Source organism: Lycorma delicatula, chromosome 2 (assembly GCF_047948215.1).
Source record: "Lycorma delicatula isolate Av1 chromosome 2, ASM4794821v1, whole genome shotgun sequence".
Taxonomy (NCBI): Eukaryota; Metazoa; Arthropoda; class Insecta; order Hemiptera; family Fulgoridae; genus Lycorma; species Lycorma delicatula.
Genome location: NC_134456.1, coordinates 100,555,931 through 100,575,284, shown reverse-complemented (window position 1 = coordinate 100,575,284; position 19,354 = coordinate 100,555,931).

Below are 19,354 nucleotides of genomic sequence, written 5' to 3'. Positions count from 1 at the left end.
CAGTTTTGTGTTTTTGGGGTTCCTTAGGTGTCTAAACGTCAAGATCCGGTGAAAACCGCATATTCCTAAATTGGACCGATTACAATACTTTTCCTTCTAAAGCTATAGAATTTCCCTTCTCTGCTATAGCGCTAGGCGAGAAAGTAAAATGGATAATACCAATCTGTTAAAATTACTTTATTTTATTATTAGCCAGGGGTATTATGTCCCTCGACCGCCGCTGTGTTCGACATCTTTATGGTTTTGAATAATATTTATAAACATTAGTAATATAATAATAATATTGGTAAATAACATATCCCTTTTTGTTCTCTTGCCGTTACTCTGGAATACCCTACATCACGGGAAAGAATCACGGTATAGAGTTGAAAATCAGATATATTATAACACGCTTAGTCTATTACATTTACGTCGGAAAACGAAATCATAAACGATATTAGATTGTCATACAAAAGGAAAAATTTACAACCTCACGCCTAAGGGGGTAGGGCCTCGATCTACAGCTTAAAACTTTCCTGCGATAACATGAACGTTCCTTAAAATATGAAACCAATTGATCGGTTGGTTGTCACGCGATAGTGTTGCAAACGGATAAAACCGCCCGAAACTTTCGCTTTGAGATATTAGATTTTAGGTGTAAGAGGATATTTTAAATAGACTTATCATATATCTAACGCAAATTCTCAAAAATTATGTTTGATTTAAGTTTGAATATCTTTTAATTCAAAGGTATGGTAATTATTGTTATTATTTTAAGTAACAGTAGCGTTAAATTTTTTTCTTCGATTTGTTTTAAAAAATTATCTTTCTTAAATTATGGAAAAAAGCCCAGGGTATTATTTATAAGGAAGAAAATCAAATTATAGATGACATTTTAACAGTCTTTCAGAATGGAAAATATCATCGTTTTTTTGTATTATCATAGAAATACATAAAATAATACAAGATTGTAAAAAATACATAAAATAACACAAGATTGTAAAATTAATTTTTAATTAACTATCTTAACATCATTTTTATATAATCTTATCTTGCGAGAGAACAAAAAAAATTAACTTGAATTCATTTGTAATATAGGGTTTAATGCTTATTTATTTTAAATCACAAAGATAGACATTTTATTAGCATTAGAACAACGTAACTACATTTTATAATTTCTAGATCATATCGTATTTTTATTTATTTCAAGAACAACTCTGTACAGGCCAGCAACAACAAAAATATTATATACTTAATTATATCCTATTTATTGTGATCATAAAAAGAAATCACTTTTTTTAGTATCAACAATTGTCCCTTAATTTTTGTTTTTCATTTTTTTTATCACGAATAAGATTTGGAGTACAAACCAATTTAGATATAATGCTTGGTTTCATACATTCATAAAGAGTTTAACTTTAAATCTTCAGAATCATTCAAGGTTGAATTCTCATGAAAGGGTGTCTAGATAAAAAAATATAATAATAATAAATATAAAAAGCTAATATTGCTAAGTTGTCGATTTTATGATGTGCTAAAGTGCTATTCATTATAGCTTATGTTTACGTGCACTCTTCATGGATTGTTGGGCACAGATGCTCTGAACGTTAGTGTTATTTACTTATTTATTTATAAATACAATTTCTGGTTTTATGAAAATAAGTATTTTTTCTTCATTAATCTATTATTTATGTTGTTTTCCATCATGAACTTCGTGTTTTCATTGTGCTTATTTCAACTAACATATATAATTAAATTCGTTTCCTTCTTTTAAAATATAATGAAATCCTTTCTTATTTTTAGATACTTGACTGTTGATTGCAGTTTCGGATTTTACCGGAATTCTCGTTATCCCGGTCGCTTAAGTTTCATTTTAGAGTCTGAATTGCTTCTCTTATAAGTTAAGGATTTTTCTTGTTACCACATTCTTTGTGAAAACCGAACTGTCCATTATATAACTTTCTTTACGTTTGTAAATTGCAGTAGTTAGTATTTTCGATGGGTAAGACATTAAACAATTGATTGTAACATTTATTTTCTCTTTATTATGGAAAACATTATATCCTTTTTAAAATCTTCATTTGGTTTCTTCAGTCTTCTAAATTTCACATAAAAAGTGTATTCACTTATACAGTTTTACTCTTCCCAGGTAACACAATAATTCAGATATATCATCAACAATTTCTACTTCCTTTTTCTTGTTTGTCTTTCAGAATTTTATCAAATTTAGATTATTTTATTAAATTTTGATGCTTCTTAAGCATTTTACCTGAAAATATCTCTCTTTATAGTTTTTATTGATTACTAATATATATGCACACACTTTGGTGCAAAACGTTTTGCTTTCACCATTTTTACAGTTTGATACTTCAGCGTTTATTGATTAATTTTAGTACATTTTTCTTTATTCATAGCCTAATCATCAAGTAAACTGCACATCTCTCTTGCCGTCTTACTATTATTTTTTTTTTTTAATTATCCATTCCTTTTCAACTGCATTTTGTATTAACTTAAAATTTTGTGCATAATATTTGTTGAAATTTTAACTTTAACTTTTTTTTATTTACAAATCTGATGTGAACACCACATGACTTATTTGTACGCCTAATAAATTACATATACACATATTTTTAAAATGAAAAGTACAACAAATTTCATTAATAACCCCTGATATTTTCACACATATATATATATTTTATTGTAATTATGAATTATTATTTATCGTAAAACCTTTTTGCAATCAGATGCTAATAACTCAATATATTTAAATTAAAAAAAAGCGAGTTGAAGTCTGATTCGGACCGATGTGTGCCTTCCCTTTGTAATATCCAAATATTTCATTAATTAAAATTTCATTTTTTTATAACTCTGGAACCAATGAAAATAAATACCACTTGTGATATCATTGAAAAGCTATCAGCGAGGGCTTATTACTTCAATTAAGAAAAGGTCCAAAATCCAATTTTTTGGGATTTTGGGCTTTTTTTGACACTTTTGATTCAGTCGTTTGCAAAGGGAAGGCGCACAACTAGATCCTACAACAGTCCTAAATCCAACATTTCATCATCCTATGGCTAATTTTTTTGAGTTATGCGAGATACATATTTACGTCCTTATATACAGAAGTCACGCCAAAACTGGTCAAAATGGATTCAGGGATGGCCAAAGTGGATATCTCCGTTGAAATCTGTAAAGCGAAATTTTTCGCGATCACAATACTTCCTTTACTTAAAAATGTTCAACCTTAAATGAAAAATCTCACTAAATGTTGTTTGATTCGGTGCAAAAATTTCTAGAAAGCCCTATCAATAGGGCAATAGGACTACGTTCAATGTTAATAAATTTTCGATGGATTTATCCATATTTAAAAACTGAAAAATGAGTATTCATGTATGTGACTTTTGAGAAAGGTACTGTGTATCGAAAGAGATGTCATATTTTACTAGTGGAAAATAAAATGTTTTTTCATCTTTCAATTTGTAATAAATTTTGTTGAAAAGATTAATTAAAGAATTTATTTCAAATTTAAGCACACATATCGCTGCTGTATTTGTTTTACTTAAAGAATTGTTTAGTGTAACTAAACTTAAAAGGAAATAGACGTACCTATGAACAGAATTATTTAAAATCGGATAATTCAATAATTTGGTTGTGAACTTATTGTATAGTTTTAAAGAAATTATTGTTTATATAAACATGTGTAAATCAAAAATTAATTTTAAATTACGCCGATTTGCTGTAACTACTATTTTTGTGGAATTTTTCTATAAATAGTAGATTTATCCGACCAAAACTCATCTGAGTCAAAATATGTAAAACAAGTAGATATAATCATGTTTTTTTTCCACTAGTATTAAGTTTGCATGTTTTATTTTTTTTTTGTCATTTAATTTAATATCATCTTTATTTTAAGAAAGAACATTTATTTATTTAAAACCATTTTTTTAAAGTATAAAAACTAGCTATTAATTATTTTTATTATAATAAATGATAGTCAAATAACTTTAGGTGTTGCTATTTTTAAGCAATTATTCAGTCCCTACTGTTTCTGTGATCTATAACCGGTTTTTTTCGTTTAAGTATCGGACAAATTTTACATGTGCAGATTAACTACATCTTTTTAATTTTTTGGTTTCACATCTTTAATTGATTACAACATATACAAGCTACACATCGTATAGATTTTTTTACAACATACATTGAATTAAAAATTCTTATTTTGTTGTAAATGATAGTATATAATTTACTTTATATAATATATATATATATATATATATATATATATATATATATATATACATGCTCGCGTGCGAGTGTATGTTTAATAATGGCTAAAATTTATCATTAGATTTTAATAGGAAAGTTTATTTTTATGACAATAGAGTGTATGACAATAGAGTCAGGAAGAGGTGTGTTACTGCTGACGAAGCTTAGTTTTTAATTTTAAACATATATATAATTTTAATGGTACAGGATTAATATAATATTTAAATTATGATTCATTTAAAAAAAAAATAGTCTGTGTTATTAAAACAGAAGAATCTGATAGTAAATTTTGTGTATGCTAATTAATACGGTTATAATTATATGAATATTTTATTTGTTTTATGTCAGCTAACCAATTCTATTCAATTTTATTTATTTTTTTTTTTACCTGATTACAATTCTTACTTTTTACATTTTTGAGTTTTCAATTAATTAACTAAAAACCAGTTTAAGTAGCTTCTCTCATGTTTGTGATAACAGACCGGTGAATCCATCCAAATACCTGGTATAAATTATGTATAATTTTTTATCTTTATCTTTTCAGCTTGTTGAGATAAACTTAAAGAAAGTAGTAATCAGCGTAGTAAAAATAAAACAAAAAAACAGAACAACACTTGAAGCATTGGTCTTAAAAAATTCTTTATAATTAAAAATCCTTTTTTTATATGGTTTATATCTAACTATTTTTCCTCGTACATTTTACATTTAGGTTTTTTTTAATCCTATCAAAATATACATGTAGTTTTTTTAACATTTTTATTAATTTTTTAAAAATATATATTTATTTTTATTATGTTTTATTCTTAATAAACTATAATTTCATAAATATTTTTAAAAGCATTTCATTTAAGTCATGTTCGCATGTATAGATAAAATAACAAATTATAAAATAATTCAGAAAAGCCTACCTTACGACTGTTACGTTTAGCTTCAAATCAAATTCTTTTTTGATTTAATTTTCTTGCAAAAGATTCAAGTAAAGTTATTAATAAATAATTTTCGTAATAAAATAATAAATAAATATTTTTTAAAAATGTATTTGATATTTTTGTTATACATAAATGGTAAATACGGAATTATATATTGAAAAAAAAATAAAATGCGGGTGGAAAATACGAATACCTGAGATGTATGTTCCTGAAAGAGAGATTCGTTGAATGATTCACGAAGTTATTTTTTTCCAGACACTTTTATACCTCCTATCCCGTTTGAATTACTGATTATTTTGGTGTGTGTACGTGTAATTGTGTGTATATATATGCACTTGTATCTGTAAATTTATATTTATGATAATTTCAAATTATAGTCAAAAAGGTAAAAAGAATAATAAACAAATTTCAACACAAAAACAAATGCGTGCTTAAATATTTTGCTAAAATATTAATATTATATATAATGTTAAGAGAAAAAAAAAGCACTGCAGTTATTTCTACGTATTGTTTTCTATTTTGAATTAGAATATACACTACATAGTGGTTTTATTTGTGTTTATAATTTTAGAAATATCTAATGTGATTTGTTTTACGAGATTTTTGCGTTTTTAAATTATTTCTATTTTTATTTTCTTAACAGCAGTTGTAACATCCAACGTGGAATCTATTTTCCCCCTATTATTTGAATTAAATATTTACTTAAATAAGTTATTTTGTTTGTTCTTTTTGTATAACAGATACCTCTTTTTTAACACGTTTCAAAAAATGAATTGTGTTTTTTGTTCCATCCCTACGTATCACTTTTTTTTTAAGTTTGTTCAAAGCTTAGGTTATTTGTCACTGAAAGGACTAATTTCGATTGTAATATTTTCTTACAGAAAACTTACTTCTTCAAAAACAATTTAAAGATATTCTTATTTTTTTGTCGTCATGATTACCGAGTACTAAAACATTCATTGGAATTGGAAAATTAGTATTCGATTATTATTCCATAATAATTTTGTTTTATTCAAAATATGTACAAGTAAAATTTTAAGAAATTTATCTGAAAAATTTTGGTTGTAAAAATAAGACATACCCTTGTATTCAAATTATTCTTATCTCACCCACCTTAGTGATTTCTTTACACTATTTTTTGCATGTTCTTCGTTTTTTTTTTTTTTACTTCAAGACAAAGATTTCTCGCCTTTACTTTTTCTCTTGAACAGATTTTTTTATACGAAGAATATTTATAGGTTTATCCATCTCAAATTAAAGTAATATTAAAAGTTGAAAATAAACTTAACTTCAAATATAATCGCACAATAAAGCCATGTTTCACAGAATGAAACTAGATTCGATAATCTATCTTTTCTACCTTTTGTTATGACCATCCACGTTCATCAAATTTTAAAACATTTTTTTCACCGAGATCCTATGTTCCTTTTATAATTTTTGTATAGAATTTTTTTTTATAAAATAATTAATTTTGGAATGATAGTTTCTGTTTTTATTAGACAAAGTGTGTTGTGGAAGATTGGTAGTGGCAAAATTTTAGTGGTCAAACCATTAAATATTCATAGTCTTTTCTTCATTCGTTATGCGACTTACTTCTGACATCACTCATCAATTTCCTGTCTGTTTTTTTTTAGCGACTACACATTAGGTACTTCACTCCTAAGATTTTACTCCCATATTTAAGCCTAACGCTCATCTAAATTTAGAAACTTTACTAATGCTGTACAACATAGCGCTTTCACAGTACGCTATTAAATAACTAATCTTAAATGTATTTTCAATTAACTTATGTTTTATGTTTATTTGCAAGGGAAAATTACTCCCAAAAAAACTAACGTATAAAAAAATATTTTTTATAACTATACATAGATGTCGTAGACGTATCAAACGTTCGACAAATCGTCAGTGATATCCGGTGCCCAGTGTCGCTTGCAGTACCGATAACGCGATGAAAAGATTATTTTTGACGGTGCTAATTTATCGTTACGTTTGATAATTTTTTTCTACTTAATTTTAATTTTTACGTTATCGATTAAATTTCATTATTGTGCTCGATTAGAAAAATACTTGTAAACATATAAGCTCAATTTAAATTCCGTACTAAATAAGCGATGTCTACTATTTTCACATCTATTACTTTATCATGGTTTTAAAGGTATGATAAAGCGTTGATTATATAAACGTAATTAATGCTCTTTGATGTAACGGTTAATACAAAAATTACAAGTTTTATATTAAGGATTGTAACCGTCAATTATGTGAATTACGTCCAGGTTACAAGTTGAAATTAGGATATAGTGATTTATATTTTATTAAAAATTAACAATGATACTTTGTAAAATTATTTTTTAATTCGATTTTTTGAATTTTCTCCAAATTAAATGTAGTTAAATTTTTGGTAATCGATTTGAAAAGTGAAATTTGTATAAGAATTGGAAATTTTACATTTTATTTTGATCTTTTTAGATTAGTTTTACGTGACTTTGATTTTATTTTTAGTTTAATATTTATCATCATAAAATAAAACACAAGATATGCAAATATAATTGTAATAAAATAAAATAGCATAAGTCACAGCTGCCTTATGAGTCCTTAAATAGCCATTAATTTAACGTTTGCATGAAGTTTAGAACGTGTCAGAGACACAATTAGCCTCTGTATTAAGCAGTGGGTGCTATCAATCACACAACCGGTCTAATTAATGGAGAAGAGCGACCAGCATCGCTTTGCTTCATATTTACTGCGCTATTCTATAGAAGTCCGATATCCTCCTCACGTAGTGTTAACTCTACACCGGTTCATAAATCTTTTAACGTAGACGCGGTTCGTTATTTATTTTATATTGTTACTTTATGCTCCGGTATCCATCATATATGTCCACCGTGCAGCTTTAGTACCGGTATATTACTATAGAGGCCTACCTACTTCATTTCTATACGGTACTAATGCCGTGGTTTTAATGCCGTATGATGGATCCTTTATCCTTTTCAAAGAAATATTTCTTTTCTTTCCGCTCTGTTCATCTTAAAGGAATTAACGATTAATGTTTCAGCTGTATCGACTTTGTAACATTTACTAAAAGGATAACTAGTATAACCTCTATGTACGTATCGCCGATGAGTGTGTACTCGTATTAGTTGTAGTTGTAGCCTGTTTATTTACGTACAGGTAGAATATTTTAAATTAAATTAATATCCTTTGATTTCTCTTCGGAATTTTTCATCTAATGAATTTGATAAATTATTGAATACGTATTTAATTATTATTATCATTCAACTAAACTAACTGTAAAATCCCTTTCGGAATAAATTTTAAGAGTCATATTTTTATAGTAAGTGTACACATTTATAAATATCTGCTGTTATTATAATGCGATTATGGAAAGAGAACATTAATTAAACGTGCTCGTTTAATCTATCAAATAGTCGTTTAATAATTCTACTCGCGAATTAAAAGTTTAATAACATTGATAAATAAAGGATAAAAGTCTATTTTATTCGTAAATTGAATTCGAATCTCCGATAAAATACACGACTTCCTGGTCGTCCATCTCGCCTTACATGTTTTACCGGAAATGCCTGTTCCGATTTAAGAAGTTAAGTAATCACGAAATAAAAGTATGTATAAATATTGCTTACTTAATTTGCACATTTTTCTTTACTTTATCGTTAGTAGGTTAATAAAGTAAATTAAAAAAAAAGAACTTTTATTTTACTCTCCACTTATTAATTTTTATTTGCAATGTACACTCAACAATGGCTGATTTTTAAAAAAATAATTGTTTTGTAAGTTACTTTCTTTTTACTCATAGCTTATTTCAAACCTACTTAGTTTTCTGGTTTTTTCCATAGGCAGATAATTTTTTCGTCGAAAATTATCGCTGCGACTATAAAGTTTATTTTATAGTGCGGGCGCGCGTGTGTGTGTGTGTGTGAGTGTGACTCTTTCACTGAATCTTCTTGCATATAATCCTCTTAATATCTTAATGACTTGAAATCTATTAATGTTAGAATTGAATTGTTTTCATTATTTGATATATTTATATATATGCTGAGATATTTATTATTTTTCTATAATAAAAATTACGAAATTTTTTTGTCAAACCAGTCATTTAACTGGTTTGATGCAGCTCTCCATGATTCCCTATTTAGTGCTAGTCGTTTCATTTCGGTATACCCCCTACATCCTACATCCCTAACAATTTGTTTTACATATTTCAAACGTTGCCTGCCTGCACAATTTTTTTCTTCTACCTGTCCCTCCAATATTTTTGCGATTATTTCAGGATACCTTAATATTTGACCTATAAGTCCTGTCTCTTCTTTAACTATATTTTTCCAAATGCTTCTTTCTTCATCGATTTGCCGTAACATCTCTTCATCTGTCACTTTATCCACCCGTCTGATTTTCAACATTCTCCTATAGCACCGCATTTTAAAAGCTTCTAATCTTTTCTTCTCAGGTAGTCCGATCGTCCAAGTTTCAATTTCATATAAAGCTACGCTCCAAACATATACTTTCAAAAATCTTTTCCTGACGTTTAAATTAATTTTTGACGTAAACAAATTATATTTCAGGCTCGTTTCGCCTGTGCTAGTCGGCATTTTATATCTCACCTGCTTCGTCCATCTTTAGTAATTCTACAAATAACAATACTTAATAACAATACTCTACTAATAACTGTACTTCCCAAATTACCAAATTTTTCTACCTCCATAATCTTTTCTCTTCCTATTTTTACATTCGGTGGTCCATCTTCGTTACTTCTACTACATTTCATTACTTTCGTTTTGTTCTTGTTTATTTTCATGCTGTAGTTCTTGCGTAGAACTTCATCTATGCCGTTCATTGTTCCTTGTAAATCCTTTTTACTCTCAACTAGAACTACTATATCATCAGCAAATATTGGCATCTTTATCTTTTCACCATGTACTATTACTCCGGACCTAAATTGTTCTTTAACATTATTAACTGCTATTTCTCTGTAATGATAAAAAAGTAACATCGTTGGTCCGACAAGGACCAAGGATGTTGGACCAAGGACAAGGATGAACATCCTTGTCGGACTCCCTTTCTTATTACCGCTTCTTTCTTATGTTCTTCAATTATTACTGTTGCTGTTTGATTCCTGTAAATGTTAGCAATCGTTCGTCTGTCTCTGTATTTGAACGCTAATTTATTTTAAATGCTGAACATTTTATTCCAGTCTACGTTATCGAATGCCTTTTCTAGGTCTATAAATGCCAAGTATGTTGGTTTGTTTTTCTTTAATTTTCCTTTTACAATTAATCTGAACCCTAAAATTACTTCCCTTGTCCCTCTATACTTTTCATGAAACCAAATTGATCTTTCCTAACATTTCTTCCACTCTCCTATTAATTCTTCTGCGCAGAATTCTAGTTAAGATTTTCTTTTTAAGGATCCATATAATTGTTAATTTCATTTTTTCCCAATTAAAATATTACATTCAGAACTCAATTTTTTTTTGTATAATATTCAGATATTCTTCAAATATATGTGATAAAAGATTCTTATTTAAAGGCTGGCAACTGCACCTCTTGTTTACGTAATGAAAGTATCTGCAGTTTATAAGGTAACCGAATAGCCAGGTAAGATTAATTACAACTTAATAACAGAATTGTAACGGAGGGGTAGTTAGCGTTGAAATACAACTAGTTCATCCGGACTCAAACTATCAACGTTCCCTAAGAGAATGCTAGCGTTAATCATCTACGCCGTTGCGACATACGAATGAATAATTTAATGGTGTACATCTTTATAAATCATCGTCGAATTCTTCTAAGAGAAGCAGATTATCCGCAAATTATAGGGCTTTCATCCCAAACTAAATTTAATCAAGTTTTCGTCTAATTAACTAAATTTCAATTTCCTGTATATTAGTAAAGACATGTAATACAAAATTGATAACAGTCGGTAACCTTCATCAAGCCGACGTTCATTCTTATATTTCAGTACATGAATTTTTGGCACTATTTCTTTAGCGTATTGTTACAACATACAAAAAAGCCTTTAAACAAACAACATTTTTCTGGAAATTCTTTTTCAAGTTGCCATTAAATTATAAAAAAAATATTTTTTTTATGCTGTATAAACCCCTTCAAAAAAAAAGGGATGTATCCAGATTTATTGTGTGAAACTTCAAAAGGGATTTATCAGGAATTCTCAGGTCGAGAACAACCGTTTAGAAAAAGAAATATTTTTCCTATAACATTAAAGTCTAAAATTTACCGAAATCTGTCATTTTTTTCTCAAATAAATACATTTTCTTTTCTGTTAACTTTATTTAACATATCGTAGTAAATAAAAGGGTTGAATTTCAAAAAGGTGCCTTTATTTTTCAGAATATTATAATGCATTAATATCATTAAAATAAATTGATTTTTGTCTGTTAACATAACGGTTTATAAAGCCTTTTCCAGTTTTTAAATACCTAAAATAAATTTTACTCTTCAATCTCTCATACAAAATTGAACATTTAAAGTATAACAATCAATGAACAACAATTGTTTATAAATATTTATCCTCGGTTTTCTATTTGTTTAATTTTTATTTCTGCTGTATCTTTTGTAAACTATTAAAAGTTTTTAATAATGCTAATGATATTTGTGTACGCTGAAATTTGGTTTCTATGTGTGAATCTTTTTTTCTGGAATATTTAGTATTTAAACCATACAACATTTATTCTTTGGCTGATATATTTATTTACACTCGCTTTCTTCAATAATTTCGTGTTTAATTTTTAAGCTCTAATTTCTAACAAAATTAATTTTTTATGATTATTTATTTTTAAATGATACTTTCTTATTGATAATGTTTACTGGTGTTAGTGTTTTCTATTTCCGTTCCGTTTATGTAATGGAGTTAACAGACTAACATTTTAACATTACCTTTTTTCAGTATATCAATTCTAAAAATTTCTCCTTATTAGATTCTTTTATAAAGCTTATTTTTTAAGATTTTTTTATTTTTCTTGGATTTTCCACTTTTTTCCACTGATTTTCTTTGATTTTCACTTTTATAACAGCATTGTAGTTCAAGACTTTATTTTTTCATATAATTTGTCTGTTTACGAGAAAAGCGAAAATAGAAATAAATTTTCCAGTTTACATTATAAAGATATTTAGTGCACTGATGCATTTTAGGTTTTAATATCTTCCTATTGCCATCAGATTCAGAGGTCATTGTAGGCCACTTTTTTATTTCATTTCATTGAGCTTATGGAAATATTCCTTTTTACAACTGCTGTATAATCTATTGTAGGCCGTTATGGTGACAATAAAGGGTAGGTTGTTGAATACAATGCTTAGAATATTTTATATAAATACTATGCATGAATAGAGTAATATATTGTTCCAGTAAAGTAATAATTTAACTTTGTAAACATATCACATTTGTGAATAAAAGTACGAATAAACCATAATGAATTTGACATGAAGATGTAATTTTTATTTGTACGACTCAGATTTTCTCTAAATAAACATAAAAAACTTTTACAACACTGTTATTTTGAAGTAGTCTCGTGATTTCTTAAAAAACACATGTGGGAGATTTCAATTATATTTGAATAATAAACTAATTTTAAAACTCCTTGAAAGTAAAATGCTGTTTAAAAAGAATTTGTAAGCTTATTTATTATAATTTGTCTAGAAATTTAAATTTATTGCTATTAAAAAAAAAAGATTAGCCTAAAATTTACATAGTTAAATATAATAATTATCATTTTATATGTAATTCATCAGTCTTGGGTAACGAATTTATATTCCCAATTAAAACTGTTATTATTTTTACTCCAGATATTTAAATAACATTATTATTAAATCAATTTTTGGGAGAATACTATTTATACATGTCAACAACGTTAAAGAAAGGAATAATTTTGAATATTTTCAATATTTATGAAGGTCAACTATTAAACGAAAATCTAATTAGAAATATTTAAATTCATTACAAGATTCTAAGCAATTTGCATGAATTAAATGATCATTAAAAACCAAGTAATCATTTCATATATATATATATATATATATATATATATAGATTTGAGTGTGTGTATGTATATATATATACAAATCTATCGTTCAGGTATTAGTTTTAAATTAATATATTTTAAAATAGATCTATAACTATGCATCCATTATAAGTATTTTTTTTCTCCTTCCTGGTTATGGGCATCGACTTCTTTGGTCATTAGCACTTCCCGCCCCCCCCAAAGAATTAAATTCTTTCACACTTTGACATTAAGCTGAAGACTGTTAAATCATCCTCGATCACAAACTCAAAAAAGGACAAAAATTACATTCTGAAAATCTTGATTCCTGAACATATCATATTTATTCACCGCCTAGGTTTTCCTTTCGGCCATCCTTTCTTACGTCATTTATTCCATCCTTCTTACGCCTGTATCTCTGATAGCAAGGTGCCTGAGGCGGACGTGGTATCTACTTCCTTTTCAGTTTCCAGTGATGTTCTGCGGCTGGTATCAGGTGATGCCGACTTAGATGGAGAGGTTAGCATGGTTGTTAATGAGCCCAAACTTGATGCACTTTCCAATGATATATTTGGGGCGGCTGAAGTAATCACCCTCTCCTTAGGTGCCTCTGAGCTTTGGGAGGTTCCATAGTTAGTACTGTACAGTCTGTAATCGGTGCTTTCTCTATTGTTACGTGCACTTGCATCGCAACAATTTCAAACATTTTCAGCATCCTTGCCGCATCTTCCTTCGCCTTATTACTGGTTTTATTATTGTTATTATTATCACCCATAAAAATTAAAAGAAATTCAAGCAAATAGGAAGTATAAAATATTCTTTTTTCAACAAATTTCGAATTACACTTTACGGCTTTTTCATTCTGGGCTTAAATTTTCTTACTAACTAAATAAAAAATTCAGAAAACTTATCGGCTCTCTAAATATCCTTTATCGATAAGAGTTATAGATAGCGCAGATAAATATAGAATTTATACTTTCATATTTTCTTGAGGATAGTTTCCTTTCTTTACAAAAGCTTTCTAACATCACTTTTACTGATTTGATCTCTCAATATATGTTCCTTAACAGATCTTAAAAATGTTAATTCACTTGCCTCAAGTTTGCCGTAATTGGCACCCTTGACTCATTCGTGTGTCAATAAGTATATAATCATCATATCCGAAATTCTAAGTTATATTCAAAAGAACTATTTTACAAACCGTAACTGCTTGAAAATTTTTATCCTTCTGATAGCCGCTATGGCTACAACACCTACCTTCATTATTGCTCATTAATGACATCATAATCCAAGCATGTGAATCGTAAAACTGGCTATTCGACTTTATAAACAATATATATTCTCATACAAAATGAACCTTTACATTTTCATCCTTTGATATTTTCTTTTATAAATATCTTTATACTATATATGTTGCTATAAAAAAATATTTAGATATTAGCAGATTATTTTTATATGAAAATATAATTCGTTGTTTAAAATTAAAAAAAATATTGTAGTATTGTTTCTTGGAGGGGACTTATTTATACAAACACAATTTACTTTTAGCGCACAATTTTTTTCATTTTCAACATTAAGTATGGAACTATTTAGAACTTTGTACAATCATTAGATAAGATATTAAGAATAAAAAAATAAAATCACACTGGCTGATTTGAAGATGCAAAGAACCTACCGAATTTCCTTCTATGAGAAATTTCAATTATGATATGAAACATCTCGTTAATGAATAGAAAAATTCGTTGTAGATCAGAAGAAAATAGATGGGTAGTTTCAGGCATGTGAATACTCGATTTTATTTTCAGAAATTAATGGTAGAAATTAAATGAAAGAAAGTTTTATAGGTCTAGTCCAGTTACGTCGTTACCTAGTAATTGCTGAGAACTGTTTGATGAAGAGCTGACTTATTAAAGAATTTCAGTGTCTTATTAGATGGCTATGGAATCTGCTGTAGTCTAGTTTATCTACATATTTTACATAAATATTACACTAAGATTTGAACATAATGAGAAGTAAAAGAATTTCAGTTGTAATTCTCAAAATCTTTTAGTTATGTTCCAGAATGTTTGATCATTCTAGATGATGTATCAAATAACTAGATATCAAATAACCTGCTAGTTTTACGATGTTACAGTTTTATTTTGATTTTCGCGAGAATAAATTGTATAAAATTTTTAATTCAATTGTTTAATTAAAGCCTATTTATTTTAATGTACAGTTGAAACGTTAGATCACTATCCGATAACCAAAATACTTCACGTATTCTTCAATATGTATCTGAAAATTTTTCAAAAATGACAGAGACAAAAGCGTTGTCTTAACAAGAAATTTACGTGTGATAATTGATCGTTATTTAATGACCATAATCTTTTATTTTCGTCGGTGCTGAGGGGGCAAAGAAGGCCTATTCTTTATGCGAGACGAACGGATGGGTTTCTTACCAGGACTGGATCGAAGATAAACTGACTGACCCGTTTCCACTCGATACCCCTGTGGATATTGATTACGCAACGTATCTTTTGATGTCGGTCATGCAGGAAGAAGTATGACGTCTACACCTGAAGATTTGCACTCGGCTAAAAACAATACCTATCCGAGGGAAATGACAGAAATAATTGTTTCGAAGCGGCATCTTCGGCGGAATTGGCAGCGTTTCAGAACGCCAGAATACAGGAATCTTCTTAATAGAACGGCGCGGAGGCAGAAGAGGTTGTTGAAGACTATCAGGGACGAGACAATCAAGAATACACAGGAAATCTTTCTCATCTGAATGGGGATAGATGATCCTTATGGAAGGCTACGAAGGGACTGCAACGATCCCCAGGAACACTCCTCGCCCTACAGAGGCGTACTGGATCGTGGGCGAGAACTGACAAAGAGAAGACCGATCTGTATGCTTCACATCTAAAGGTAACGTTCTGACCTCACGATGAAGAGGACTCCTGTGATGTGGATGTTAACGACTTCCTTGAGATCCCTATGTCAACCAGCTTCCCGATTAAACTGATCTCTACATTGGAGATACTGAAATTAGTCAACCAAGGAAGGCGACTAAGGAAGGCCCCGGGCTTTTATTTAGTGACGCAGAAAATGCTTGTCATGCTACTCCTTATAGGCATTGAATACTTTAGGAATCTATTTAAAGGTGTTCTGCCGACGTCTTACTTCCCAGCGGAATGAAAGGTGTCGCAGGTGGTGATGATCTTGAAACCACCCACACAGGAAGTTTCTTCTTACAGACCAATTAGCCTATTACAGGTTTTATCTAAATTGTTTGAGAACCTACTACCGCACAGGCTTTGGCCAGTTTTGGAGAGTAATGGGATAATTCCGGACCACAAGTTTGTGTTCAGTTATGGCCATTTCACGTTTGAACAATCCCATAGTCATTAGCAGGTATCTGGAGGGCAGGAAATTCTGCTCGGCGGCGTTCTTAGACATCGAACAGGCCTTTGATAAGGTATTTTGATAAGGCACCCTTTGATGGGTATGTGGCCACATAGCCTTGTAGAGCTCTACAAGTTAAAGCTACAACTTTCTCAACCCTACTTCCTAGTCGTGTGGAATTATCTTGATGGGCGTTTTGCTCAGGTGAAATGTAATGACGAGTTTTCAAGATTCTCTGAGACTGGGTCGGATGTCCCTCAGGGGTCTGTGCTGGGCCCTGTGTTGTATTTCATATTCGCTGCAGACATTCCGGCCCTGGATAATTGCATCGTCGTCACGTTCGCCGGTGACACTGCTATCCTGGACATTAACAAAGACCCTGGCCTAACCTAGCAGGACCTACAAATTGCGCTAGACCGTGTCTGCTCGTGGCAGAAAAAGTGGTGGATTAAGGTTAATCAAGTTAAGTCGAGTCACGTCACATTTCTCATACTCAGGGGTGACTTTCAATGGTGTCTTGATCCCGTAAACGGAGACTGACGGTAACTAGGACTTCACCTGGATCGGCGTTTGACCTTGAATTGTCACGTGAAGATGAAGAGGAAACAGCTGAACGCAAGGTACAGGGAACTTCATCGGCTGCTACAGAGGAACTCAGGCCTCACAACAAGATCTTAATTTATAACGATATCCTGCGCCTAATATGAACGTACGGTGTAGAATTGTGAAGAACGGCTAGTACTAGTAATATGTAAATTATACAACGATTGCAGAACAAAGTAGAGAAGGTGATTGCCGAAGCATCATGATTAACGCGGAATGATGAGATTCATGATTCTCTGGAGCTCCCGTCGGTTCGTGAGATTGCAAAGCAGCGCAGTGTCAAATACCTGCAGATGCTTGAGAATCATGTTAATCTACTGAATAACAGCAAGGACGTCCGACGGTTGAGATGTGCCCAAGTACTCGACTTAGGGTCTGTGTAATAGTTTGTAATCAACACCGTCAAGTTGAGAGGTGTCGTATCTAATTTCTTTGTTACTTCTCTTTTTTTCCTTATTCTTTGTTATTAATGTATGTGGTGCTGAAATTAATGTGTTTATTATGTTTAATTATGACTGAGCTGAAATTTCATATTGAGCTTTACGTTTACTTGCAACTATTTATTGTGCATTACTTATTTTGAGGGTTCCTTAAGGACTCCTTAATCGCGTGCATTTGTCAGGAAACTTACTTACGGCTCCGCAGGAGAGCCGATTGTAATTATAATTGTTATTGAGAAAAAAAAAATTGTAATGATGGGTTTTTATAATTTCTTAAAATCTTGACCTTGATAGACTCGAAAATAATATTGGCTTAGAAAGGACTAAAAGTTAGGTAGTTAAAATCCGGAAATATTTCTTTTTGTTTTGTTAATAGCCTGATATTTTTAACTATGTCGATTGGGAAGTCGAGAAAAACATTTGTTGTAAAACTCCGTATTTTATAGATCTGCTATGAAATATTGATGTACCTGTTCTATAGTCGAATCTTATGAGCAAAACCGAGAATAATGATCTGAAACATTCGTTGAGTTATTGAATGATAGGATGATCGTAGATTTTCAACGAATTTTGAAATATAGCTTATATAAATAAATATATACATCATATAGAATGTTAAGCACATTATAAATAGAAATTGGAAAAAAAATATTTTACTAATTTCTTTATGGCCGAGCTTTTTTTAACAGCGTGTACGGATTATTTTTTTTTAGAGGATGTATGATTTAATTTATTTCCACAAAATATCGATAATCATGTTGAAGAATCTGAATTAACACATTCCCTACCAGTATTTTATAAAAATATACGTACATATTTTTATTTATTTATTTATATATTGGGCTTACGTATTTTTTGCAACGCCCATCATCTTGGCTAATTTATGACAAAAATTTAATAAAAGGAGACATTAAATTTTTTTGTACTGATCAAAATTTTATACTCCTTATGTAATCAATATTTACATAAAAATATACGAACTCAGAGGGAACGGAACTGATTAAATCATAAACTTAAATCATAAATTTTGGTTAAGTCAATTACAATATACAGATTACACTTTTTGTTTAAACTAATAAAATTGAAATTATATTAATGAAGTACAAGTGTACCTGTAGGCTAATATTTCATTACTTATAAAATTACTTTGTTTTATAACCATTTCTAGAAATTATTTAATGCAAATATTATAATTAAATTATGTTGTTTACTAGCATTTCGTAAATAATATTAAATTATGTTCATGAATTTAAAATACTGAATTTTATTTTCATTTTTATTTGTTTTTTATTTTTAAAAAAATAATTTATGCAGATGTGTTCAAAATTTAAAACTGCTGAATAATTTTCCGATTTAAATCGCCTATTTATTACTTTTAAAATTATTAATAAACTGATATCAAATCTTTTTTTTTTTATAAAAAAAAAAAAGATTTTAAAACAACTTGACTGACATATTACCAATAAGATTTTCATCTTAGTTATTAACTTTCTCATCATTTGCGCACAAATGCGTTATATAGAATATGATAAAAACATGAAATATACTGAAAAAAAAAAATGTATAAGAAAGTGGGTCATCGAATAAAGATAGAAAATTCAAAAGAAAGAGAAAATTGTCTATCTTGTCATCTTTATCTTTCCTTACACGTATATTTATTATATGTATTACAATCTGACAATTTCACTCACAGGAATTATGCATTTGACATTAAAGTCGGGTTTCATCGTTAAAAATGTTCT